Source organism: Elephantulus edwardii, unplaced genomic scaffold, assembly GCF_000299155.1.
Source record: "Elephantulus edwardii isolate Elephantulus edwardi_28Jun2011 unplaced genomic scaffold, EleEdw1.0 scaffold00047, whole genome shotgun sequence".
NCBI classification, from domain to species: Eukaryota; Metazoa; Chordata; class Mammalia; order Macroscelidea; family Macroscelididae; genus Elephantulus; species Elephantulus edwardii.
In genome coordinates, this window is record NW_006399797.1 from 14885527 (window position 1) to 14898019 (window position 12493).

Sequence of the window (12493 nt, forward strand, 5' to 3'; positions counted from 1 at the left end):
AGTGCAGTATTCTTTGTCCATTCTTTTCCTGGTCTTATCCCTTCCTCCATCTCAATTCTATTATTACAATAATGGACTTATGCAGTACTTGTCCCTTTGTGATGAGACGTTTTACTCATCATAAAGTCTTGCAGATTCTTTCATATTGTGTAGTGTTTTAGGAGGTCATTATTTTTCAGTGTTGCATAGTATTCTATTGTTTGAATGTGTCCTAGTGTCTGTATCTATTCAATGTTTAATGAGCACATTATTGTTTTCTTCTTTATCAAAAAATACTAACCTCCACTTTATAAAGCATGTTCTATGTACCAAGAATCATTTTTGTGTATAATGTGCCCATGCAAATAGCACAAACACACATATTAACATGAGCAGCACATAGAAAATTAATATTGGGGAATTTGCAAAATCCATATATAATGTGTAGGAAAAACAAGAAACAAACTCAAAACAAAAAAGGTCTAATACTGACTAGGGGAATCCTAAGCCTATGACACTTAGACATCCCTCAAGCCTAGGACTGAACCTCAAAGGCTCAACATTCAGCCAAACAACAGTAGGTAAGGAATTGTGCTGCCAACTCAATAGCAAGTATCTATGATCGATCAGTTGCTCCATCAGATAAAGATGAGCAATCTCCTCTTTGCCATCTCTGAAAACTCGCTGGAGGGTCTGCTATGAGTCAGTTCCAACTTGACAATAATGAGTCAGTTAGTCACAAGGTGAACCAACCACAAGGACGGTATAAACCAACCATGTATGATTGAAAGAGCAGCATTTTCCCAGAGATTAGGCTCAGAAGGTTACAAGCAAAAAAGTACTGGAAAGGAAGATAAGTAGAAATGATAAATCCAGGGAAGAAGCAGAAAATATGTTCCTTACGTGAACTGGTCAATGTCACAAAATAAAACCCATACAAACTTACAAAATAAGTTTTCTGTGTAAATTTTCACTCAAATCACTATAAATGGTTAATAACATACAATGTTCATATTATTTATGTAAAATTAAAGTTGCTGCTCTTGTGGTGGTGGTGGTTATTGTGTACCAGTGAGTCAGAACCAACTCATAGCTGAGGAAGTTTAATCACACAGGAGGAGATTGCCCGTCCTTCTCTAGCAGAGCAGCTGGTGGATTCGAACCTCATGCCTTGGGATTGTAGCTCAATTTTTCACTATTAGAGCACTTCATATACTATAATGATATTATTAAATTTTGACCACAAAACTATGTAAATATTAGTGCTGCTATTTTACAGGAAACATGGCTGAGGCTTAAGATTTTGTTAATAATTTAGAAAGAGTACAACTCACATTTGAACTCACTCAAGAGCATATTATCTTAATTGCTGCACTGCCAACACAATATCTGTAGTCAGAATTCCCAAGGTCAGGTCCGTTATACCACTTTTGTTCTTGGGAAAATCCCATCACCTCCATGAACCACAAATTTTTTATATAAAAAATGACATCAACTATTATCTTATAGTACTGGAAACATTTAATGAAATAGCATGTTACTGTGATCATATAAACAGTTACAATATGTATTATTATATTTTTAAAGTGCTTTAATTTCATAATCTCTCTTCTCTCTCTCTCTCTCTCTCTCTCCCTCTCTCTCTCTCTTTCTCCCTTCCCTCTCCTCCTCATTACTATCAAGTCAGAATAGGTTCATAGCAGCTTACTCTCCAGCAGGCTTTCAGAGAAGAATCCCAATCTTTTTCCCTTAAAACAGCTGATGGCAAATACAAGGACAGTAAAGAAAATAAAGAGCAAGATAGTAAGTAGAATGGGTGTCAAGTAAGTCAGGTCTCACTGAGATGGTACCTGAAAAAGTAAAATTAAAGCTGAATAACGCCCTTGGGTTGGCACATAATTCCTTACCACTAAAGCACGAGAGCTCCATATAAGTGTGTGTGTGTGTGTGTGTGTGTGTGTGTGTGTGGTGTGTGTGTGTGTGTGTGTGTGTGTGTACATGTGTGCATGTCTCAGAAATTATATATATATATGGAGGATAGAAGGAGAATTGATGCCTTTGAGCTGTGGTGCTGGAGAAGAGTATTGAGGCTACCATGGACTACTAAGAAAACAAAGAGATTCATGATTCATCCTGGAAAGGGTCAAAGCAGGCTGTTCCTTGGAGGCAAGGATTCTGAGGCTCCGTCTAACTTATTTCGGACATGTTGTAAGGAGGGACAGGTCCTTGGAGAGGGACATCATGCTTGGGAGGGTGAAGGGACAGCCCAGGAGGGGAAGGCCCCCTATAAGGTGGATTGATTCAGTGATGGGGTAATCGGGATGGGTCTGTCAGAGACGGTGTGATTAGCACAGGACAGAGCAGAGTTTAGGGCTTTGTACATGGGGTCGCTATGAGTCACAAGCGACTCGACAGCACATAACAACAACAACATATATATGTATACTGTTGTTGTTATGTGCCATCAGATCACTTTCAACTCAAAGCAACCCTATGTACAATAGCCCCGACTGTATTCTATCTTGAGCCAACCTCATTGTCTCTGTCACACCTAATCTCATTACCCTAATCACTGAATCAATACATCTCATCCAGGGCCTTCCTCTCTCGCTACCAAGCACGATGTCCCTCTCCAAGGGCTGGTTCCTCCTTGAAATGTGCCCAGAGTATGTCAGACAAAGCCTAAGAATTCTTGTCTCCAAGGAGCAGCTTGGTTTCACTCTCTATAGGATGAACCTGTTTGTTCTTCTGGCAGTCCATGGTGTGTTCAATACTCTTCTCCAGAAACACAACTCAAAGGCATTAATTCTTTTTCTATCATCCCTCATCGTTGTCCAGCTTTCTGACACATAGTAATTGTGAAGACTGTGGCCTAGATCAGGTGCACCTTAGTCTCCAAACTGACATTGTTGCTCTTCAGTTCTCTGGAAGAAGTCCCTGGCAGCAGACTTTCCCAATGCAGTTAATCTTTTTCTTTTCTAGCTGCTGGTACCAAGAGTGTTGATTGTAAATCCAAGCAAACTAAAGCTGTTAACAATCTCAGTCTCTTCACCATCTATCATAATGCTGCCATTTGGCCCAGTGGTGAGAATCTTTGTTTTCTTGATGTTAAGCCTCAATTCATATTAAAGGCTGCATATGGAAGCCTTAGTCTCCTGCTATTTAATGTATAGAATATTTTAAAATAATGTTTAAGACTTTCTCTTGATTCTCTGAATTCCACATCTTATAAAACATCAGGACCTCTGGTGGCATAGTCCCATGAACTGCTAATCCAAAGGTGGAACATTTCTGTCAGTTCAAATTTGCCAGTGGCTCTGAGGGACAGAGAATGGCAAGCTCCTTCCACACAATTCACAGCAATCGGAAAGTCAGCTCATTGAAGGGTCAGCTATGAGTTGATTCTGACTTGACAGCAGTGAATTTGAAAGGGGTTTGTTGTTGTTGTTGTTGTTGTTGATTTTCTTATAAAACTGACTTTTTTATGGGATTGTAAAAATGGTTCAACCACTCTGGAAGACAGTTTGGCGTTTCCTTCAAAAGCTGAACATATAAATTCCACATGACCCAGCTATTCCACTGCTTGAAATATACCCTGAGAAAAGGAGAACTGAGGCGCAAATAGAGACATATATACCCGAGTTCACAGCAGTGTTATTCACCATAGCAAGAACTTGGAAACAGCCCAAATGCCCAACTACAATAGAATAGATTGAGAAATTATGCTACGTTCACACAATGGAATACTATGTAGCACACTGAAGCAATGATTTTGTAAATTACTACCTAACTTGGGAGAGACAGGAGAGCATTATGCTGAGTGAACTCAGTCTCATAAAGACAAATATACTGCACCAGACCTTATTGTAGAGAGTGTATGAGGATCCAAGGTGGGGGTGCTTAAACATATGGTCTCACAATTTGATGGGTGGAGGGAGGGATTAGTAAAGGAAAACAGAAAGGTTCAGTGTGAAAAACAATCTTTATGAACTTTGTATGTAAATAAGCATAAAATTATTTTTTAAAAAATGACACTTGGATAAACTATCTATCTTGGAACATAAATTTCTGACCGTTTTATATCATTTCCACTTCTTTTTGATGACTTTTAAAAAAAAAATCATAGTTTGAAGACTATTTCCTTTGGGTTTCCAAATTAAGCAGATTGACAGTAGGTAAGTATTTACTTTGCTTTCTCAGACATAGAGAGGTGATTTTTTTTTCCCCTTTGGAATGTGTTATTTTTCTCATAATAGATGAAATACTTGTAAGATAAATTTCAATTAAAATAGATTTTTATCAGTTTTTAAAATATTACTAATGTCCCCAAAGCTCAAAGATAAACTCAGACTATCAGTTTTATCCTTCCAATAGTCCATTCTACCTCCACCCAAGATGGAAGTAAATTCCCAAGATTCTTAGGGAGCCAAGGAGGCTGTAATGTCCTGAATATGCCAGGCATCTCTGTCCCAGATTCACTGCTGTAGCAGAGAATTAGACTGTTAGTTCCATGGGGAAGGGAATTGGATGTTTTTCTCATTGCTGCCAAGATCTAAAACAATATCTGGCATCCAGTATATGTGTCCTCAAATTGGTTTAAAATCTATATTCACTACTTAAATGCTGTCTGATTTTGGGTCACTGGCTTAAATTCACTGTTAATGGATTGAGCTGTGTCCCCTAAAGAAATATGAAACCTTAAGTCCTAGTACCCATACATATGATATGGTTGAGAAACAGGGCCTTTGAAGATGTTATAAAATTATCATGAGTTTATGAGTGTGGAGTAGATGTTAGTTACTGTCTAGTCCATTCTGATACATGGAGGCCCCAAGCAGAACCACACAATATGTGTGTCCAGACTGTGGTCTTTCACCAGTAGATTGCCAGGCCTACCTCCCAAGGATCCCTGGATGGGTTAGAATTGTCAACCTTCAAGCTAGTACCTATGGACTCCTATACTAGAGTAGAATGAGCCCTGGCCCAGTGAAATTGTTGTCTTTATAAAATAGAACCAGAAACATGTTGTTGCTGATTGTTGTTGTTGTTATGTGCTGTCAAGTCACCTGTAACTCATAGTGATTCTATGTACAGCACCCCTAAACCTTGCACTATCTTGTGCTAATCTTAGTGTTTTTGACACACCTACTCCCCGTTACCCTAGTCACTAAATCAATACACCTCATCAGTGGTCTTTCTCTTTTGAGCTATCCCTGCATCCTCTGAAGCATAACATCCCTCTCCAATAACTGGTCTTGCCTTGCAGCACCTCTAAAGTATGTCAAATGAAGCTTCAGGATCCTTGCCTCCAAGGAGCAGCCCATTTCACCTTCTCTAGGATGAAACTATTTGTTCTCTTAGCAGTCCATGGTATACTCAATACTCTTTCCAGCACCACAGATCAAAGGCATCAATTCTCCTTTAATCATCCCTAGTCATTGTCCAGCTCTCCAATGTATAGCAAGTAATTGCAAAGACCATTGCCTGAATCAGGTGCACCTTAGTCTCCAGACTGACATCGTTGCTCTCCAGACTGACATCATTGCTCTTCAGTACTTTGGAGCAGTCACTGACAGCAGACTTTCCCAATGCAATTTGTCTTTTACATATAGGCAAAGGGAAAACCACGCATGTGGCCATGAAATTATACTTCAGCTGTAAGTCAAGGTACCTGGGAGGTGGTAGAACCAGGATTCACAGAAAGGATCTGCCTCTGGAGACTTCTCTGGGGGCAGAAATGGCCTTGTCAGCACCCTGAAGCCAGATTCCTAGTCTTCAGAACTTTAAGAGAATAAACTTCCAGTAGAATTAGTGGTGAAAGAATTTTGCTGCTACCCAAAAGGTTGACAGCTCAAAACCAACATCTGCTCATTGAGAGAAAGATGAGGCAGTCTGCTTCTGTAATGATTTATAGTCTTGTTGTTGTTATGTGCTGTCAAGTCAACTATAAAACAAAGCAACCCTATCAACAATGGACATGAACTCTGCCTTATCTTGTGCCATCCTCACCATCTTTAATGTGAATGAGCCCATTGTTCATCTCTATGTCAATCCACCTCATCGAAGGTCTTCCTCTCTTCCACTGACCCTCCTTTTGAATCATGATGCCCTTTCTCGAACTAACACCATGGACAAAGTATGAGAGAAGAAGTTTCACCATTCTTACCTTCAAACAGCACCCTGGTTGTACTTTATTCAAAACATATTTGTTCTTTTGTCACTTCTTGGCACATTCAGTACTTTTCTCCAATACCACAACTCAAAGGCATCAATTCTTTTGTTATCCATAGTCATTATGCAACTTGTAGATGTATAGCAAGCAACTGAAAAGACAATGGTCTAGATCAGATGTATACTAGTCTCTAAACTAAGGTTGTTTTAAACATTGTTCTTAAAAACCTTGGAGAGTTCTTCCTTGTCCTGGGCCAGGATGGTCAGCAGATGTGGAAGGGGACAGTGGAAGTGCTGGGTGGGTATATCAAACCCTCTAGGGTACACATGAACACCCCCCATCAGAAGTGGACCCTTCTTAGGATCCTGAGACTAGGTTTTCGGATTAAACTTCTGTTGTCTTCTCACCTCTGGGAAAAAAAAAAAACAAACCTTGGAGAGGTCCTCAACAGCATATTTTCCCAATGCTACATGTATTTTGATTTCTTGATTGCTGGTCAGTCCCAAGGATGCTGATTGTAGATCTAAATATGATAAAATTGTTGGCAAGTTCAATCTTTTCTCCACTTATCATAATTTGTCTATTAGCCCAGTGGTGAAGATTTTTGTCTTCTCGATATTGAGATGCGATCCCCAGCATAGGCTGTAGTCTTCCATTTTCTGCTGCAAGTGCTTCTAATCCTCCTCATTTTTAGCAAGTAGGGTTGGTCATATGAATTAAGCAAGTTTTTGATGAATATTCCTCCAATCCTGATGCCACATTCTTTATCATAAAGTTCATCTTCACAAATTATTTTTATCAGCCTACAGATTAGGTATGGAGAAAGGATATAGCCATGACACACTTTTCTTCAACCAGGCTATTCCTTGAAGGCAAGGATTCTGAAGCTTCATCTGACACACTTTGGACATATTGCAAGGAGAGACCAGTCCTTGGAGAAGGATATCATGCTTGGGACAGTGAAGGGACAGTGCAAGAGAGCAAGACCCTTGATGAGATGGATTGATTCGGTGACCGGGATAATGGGGGGGTAGGTGTTTCAGAGACAATAAGATTGGCACAGGAGAGATCAGGGTTCAGAGCTGTTATACATAGTGTCGCTATGAGTCACAAACTACTTAATGGCACATAGCAGCAGCAACAACAACAACAGTGTCCCTCCCCTTGGTCTTTTCGACTTCTTGGTCTAGGTGTAAGTTTCACATAAGCACAATTAATTATTCTGAAATTCCCATTATTCTCAATGTCAGCCACAGTTTGTTATGATCCATACAGTCAAATGCCTTTGCATTGTCAAAAAAAAACAAAACAAAACAAAACAAAAAAACAAATCAGAAAATGCATACATTCTTCTGATATGCTCTACTTCTAGTAAAGATCCTTAAAGATCCTTCTGACATCTGTAATGATATTCCTGGTGTCACAGCCTATTTTAAACTTAAGTTTAATTTCTTGCAGTTGTCTATCAAATACTGTGATATCTGGTTTTGGATGATCCTCAGCAATATTTTGTATAATATTCATGGTATTGCTCATTAATTTCCATATTCTTGGGGAGCTCTAGTGGCCTAGTGGCAAGAAGCTGCACTGCAATCCCAGAGGTACACAGTTCGAATCCACCAGATGCTCTGCTGGAAAACGAGGGGCAATATCCTCCTGTACCAGTCAGATCTGATTTGACGGTACACACACACAAAACAAACAATAATTTCCATATTCTTTTGGATCACTTTCCTTGAGAATGGGGAAAAATATGGACCCGGTAGTTGTCTTCCAGATTTCTTGACAGCCTGGTGAGCCTGTGATTTACAGCCTTGTTGTTTTTGTTATGTGCCATCAAGTTGCCTGCCACTCACAGTGACCCTATGTACATTAGCTCTGAACCCTGGCCTAGCCTGAGCCAATCTCATCATCTTGGACAGACCTAAGCCCCTTTCTCCATTCACAAAGTCAATCCATCTCATCTTGGGTCTTCCTCTCCTGTGCTGGCCCTCCATCATTTCAAGCATGATGTCCTTCTCCAAAGACTGGCCCCTGCTGGCCATGTGTCCAAAGAAGGTGAAACCAAGCTTTAAAATCCTTTCCTCTAGGGAGCACCTTTGTTTCGCCCTCTCCAGGACAGACCTGTTTGTTCTCCTGGCAGTGCCCTGCATGTTCAACACTCTTCTCTAGCACCACAACTCAAAGGCATCGATCCTTCTTCTATTATCGTTAGTTATTATCCAGCTCTCTGATGCATAACAGGTAATTGTGAAGACAACAGCCTGGATCAGCAGACCTTAGTTTCCAGACTAACATCATTGCTCCTCAAAACTCTGGAGAGGTCCCTGACAGCAGACTTTTTCAAAGAAATTAATCTTTTGATTTCCTGACTGCTGGTTCCAAGAGCCTTGATTGTGGAACCAAGCAAACTGAAGTTGTTAACAATCTCAATCTCTTCTCCATCTGTGATGAAGCTGCCAATTGACCTGGTGGCAAGAATCTGTTTTCTTAATGTTGAGCTTCAATCCTTAGAAATTCTCTATGTCCTATAAAGTCCTATACTACAGTCAGAATCAACTGAATAGTAGAGGGTAGTAAAAGGTATCTTGCTACAACACTCCTACATGACTAACATACTCCTTAAACTTCACTTTCTCCATCTGTAGACTAGAATATAATTAGATCTACTCACAGAGTTATCATAAATACTTCCTTAAATCACACAGTTAGAGCATCTGTACTGTGCCTGGCACAAAGGAAGCACTCAATATTGTGTTTTTAATTACTTGCATATGTTAGTCCCTTTGTCTAAAACCTTTGCTTCCCATCCTCCTCTTATCTGGTTAGTTCTTAGTCATTTTCCAGGTCCTAGCTTTGGGATGGCCTCATTCAGAAAGACTCCTTTGAATATACAAGGCTGAGTTAAAGAGTCAAGGCCAAGGTTTAACGTTTCACTACATCTTGACTATCTCTCCAGAAACAATGATATTTAAAAACCATAGATTTCAAGCATTCAATTCATTCTCACCTATGTCTTATGAAGTGTTAAAATGAACCTCAACCCTATGTGAAATAAAATATACACATAACATTATTAACTGATCTGCTTTTGACTAGCTCAAATGATGATACTTTCATTAACATTTAATCATCACCTTTCCCCCTCTTAGAATTTTTTCATGCATTGGGCCAATCTATAAACAGTGCTCTAAAGTTTGAAAAGTTTATAAACACTGACATAACATTCCTTACTATTACTGTTTGCCAGGCCATCTAAAGATGTGCAATCTATAACTTGACTACTGCAGCAAAAACTTCTGATCTACAAGCAAAACCCCATTTTTCTCTTAATCCTGAATTCTAGGAACTGTTGGGCTCACCTTCCAGCAGCACTCTGTAGATGAATTACTCTGCAGCCCTCATAGCTCTAGGGACAAGTTCACCATATTTTTTTCTCAAGCTGATGGGAATTGATTTTTATCTTTAATTTTTGCTTACAAATAATTCATCTGTTATGAGAAAAATAACAAGCTCCAAAGGGAAAATGCAGACATCAGTATGTTCCTATATTGCCTTGAGCCAAAGAATCAGAATTATCTACCATCAATAAGCTTATTGAGAAACAACCTGCAGCTGTAATTTCAAGTTAGACTATAAATTGAGATTTAGCTATACCAAGTGTGGGGCTTTTCTAAAATTCAGAGTGAAATATAGCCGTGCTGCCTAGTGGCAAGAAACTGGGATGCAATACTAGACAAATGTGGTTCAAGGCCACCAGCTGCTCCCCGGGAGAAGGATGAGCAATCTCCTCCAGTGTGGTTACTGCCTCTGGAAACCTACTGGAGGATCAGCTATGGTTCAATTCCGACTCTATGCTACCCAACACCATCACGACTGTTAGAGTAGTTGGAACTCTTTTTTTTTTTTTTTTTTTAGGGTAATGATTGAAATTCTACTAAAACTAACTTAAAATAAAAGGCATTTTCTGACTCTTGCAGCATAGAAGGTCGAGGACTTCTGGCTATAAGTGTAACTGGATCAAGCAAGTTTATCTTTAAGACTGACATGCATAGTATAAAACAACAACAAAAATCTGTGACAAAGATCCCTAGCAAGATAAATTGACATAGGGACTGACAATGGGCTCTACCATATTGGAGATCAGTAGGATGACAAAGGATAGGACAAGATTCAGATAAATTGTTCATAGGGTCACTATGACTCATAGGCAACTCAATGGTACCCAAAAAACCAACAGCAGCAATCTACAGCACAAATAGGCCTTCAAATATAGCCAAAAAAGCTCAACTACAAGAAGTTGCTATAGTTGTTGTCATCAAGTCACCTGAAACTCATAACGACCCTATGCACCACAGTTCTGAAACATGACCTATCCTAAGCCAGTCTCACTGCCTCAGACACACCTACCCCCATTACTTCAGTTACTATGTCAATGCATCTCATGCAAGGTCTTCCTCTTCTGCTTTGTGCCTTTGCCATTCCAAGCATGATGTCCTTCTCCAAGGACTAATCCTATACATGGACCAGTAGGTAATGGTCAGAACAGAGCAAGGAAACACTGCAATGGTTCAAAATTGGGAAGGGTGTATGCCAGGGATGTGTCCTATCTCCATACCTTTTCAATCTATATGCAGAACAGAGTACCCGGGAGGCTGGGCTCTATAAGGAGAAATGTGGCATCAGGATTGGAGGAAGATTCATCAACACCCTGCACTATGCAGATGATACAACTCTCTACTTTCTAGAAGTGAGGAAGACCTGAAGTGCTTGCTGCAGAAGGTCAAGAACTGAAGCATTAAATATGAAATGGGGAAAAAAATATGGATTGAAGCTCAACATCAAGAAAACAAAGATTCTTACCACTGGACCTGTTGGCAGCATCATGATAGATGGTGAAGAGATTGAGATTGTTAACAGCTTTAGTTTGCTTGGCTCTACAATTAACACTCTTGATATCAGCAGCCAGGAATTAAAAGACAAATTGCATTGGGAAAATCTGCTGTCAGAGACCTCTCCAAAGTACTGAAGAGTAATGATGTCAGTCTAGAGACTAAGGTGCACCTGATCCAGGCCATAGTCTTTGCAATCAGAAAGCTGGACAGCGAGTAAGGATGATTGAAGAAGAATTAATGTTTTTGAGCTGTGGTGTTGAGAAGAGTATTGAATATACCATAGATTTCCAGGAGAACAAACAGGTCATCCTAGAGAGGGTGAGACCAAGCTTCTCCTTGGAGGCAAGGATTCTGAAGCTTCATCTGACATACTTTGGGCATGTTGCAAGGAGGGACTAGTCCTTGGAGAGGGACATCATGCTTGGGAGGGTGGAGGGACAGTAGAGGAGAGGAAGACCCTTGATTAGATGAATTGACTCAGTGACTGGGATAATAAGGGTAGGTGTGTTAGAGACAATAAGTTGACACAGGATAGATCAGGGTCCAGAGCTGTTGTACATAGGGTCATTATGAGTCACAGACAACTAACAACATAACAACAACAATACAACAACTATGAAAGGCAGTTTGGCATATGCTCAAAAAGTTGAAAATAAAAGTACCATTTGATGCAGTTATTCCATTATTAGGAATACATTCTAAAGAAATTAGAACTGAGACACAATAACAAAGCAACAGCCCAAATGTCCATCAACAAACGAATGGATGTTGTGAGAAACTCTAGTATATTCACATTATAGAATATTACGAACCACTGAAAAACAATTAAATCATGAAACACTACACAACTGGATGAGTCTAGTGAATGTTACGCTGAATGAATGAAAAAAATAAAGAACAATAATGTATTAAGACCATTCTTATTAAACAAATAAAATCCCTAGAGAAAGAGAAAGGTTTACATAGAAAGAGCATCAATTTAGTATGGCTGAGGGTGGGGCAGGGTGAGAGCAAGAAATTGATGGATAGACAGTGAATATGTTCTTTTCTTAAATTTTTTTAAATTTGTTGTTGTTGTGCATCCTCAAATCGGATCCGGCTGGCACAGGAGGAGATTTCCCCTCCCTCTCCAGCAGAGCATCTTGTGGATTTGAATCTCACACTTTGGGGACTGCAGTGCAGCTTCTTCCCACTAGGCCACCAGAGTTCCCTAACATTCTCCTGAAATAGGTTAAAGGAGGGACAATGTGAAATGAATGAACAAAACATAATTGTGTATATAGTAATTATCAATATGGAACAGGATCTACACAATCAGGGGAGGGAGACCCAACAGCACACAGAAAAATCATGTAGGATTTAAAGAGGTAGGAGGGGACAATGGGGGAGCAGCAATTAGAGGTTGGGTGACAGAAAAGCCAAAGTAGTGAGGGTTTGATGAAAAGTT